The sequence below is a fragment of the Capsicum annuum genome, chromosome 12 (assembly GCF_002878395.1).
Source record: "Capsicum annuum cultivar UCD-10X-F1 chromosome 12, UCD10Xv1.1, whole genome shotgun sequence".
NCBI classification, from domain to species: domain Eukaryota; kingdom Viridiplantae; phylum Streptophyta; class Magnoliopsida; order Solanales; family Solanaceae; genus Capsicum; species Capsicum annuum.
Window position 1 is genome coordinate 92,617,286 of NC_061122.1, and position 610 is coordinate 92,617,895.

The window sequence follows — 610 nt, forward strand, 5'->3', positions numbered from 1 at the left end:
TCATAAACGGTAGTAAAGGTGATCGGCCTAACACTCCAACAAGTCCACGGCAGCATATATAATGCCCAAAAAGTCTACTACGACAGCATGTACAAGCCCCTAATATATTACGGCAGCATAGGTAATGCCCCTAACATATTACGACAACATAAATAATGTCCCTAACATATTACGGCAGCAAAAGTAATGCTCCTAACATATTACTGGAGCTATGTATGACCCTAGAGACTATAACGGCAGCAAAAAAAATATTCAACGCCCCAACCTCACCTCGTATTTCACCTCTAGCTGATTCTCAATACACTTCACAAAATAAATATCCACAGCTTGTCAAAGGCCACATATTCTACCGAGTTCACGCTTGTCCCAACACATGGACTAGGCAGAAAAATATAATCCTTATAAAGAAAATTTGAAAAGCAAGCATCAAACCTTAAAGTCTCACTTACCTCACTAACAACAAGTTTCCCAACCTTGCAAATACGAAGAACACCAACCAAACAACTTCCAATGGTTTTAATCTATCAAAAGTATCAAGTACTGATATCAATTATACTAGTCAAAATCAAGTGTCAAGATCTGCTACTTTCAGTCTTAAAGCTAAACCGCA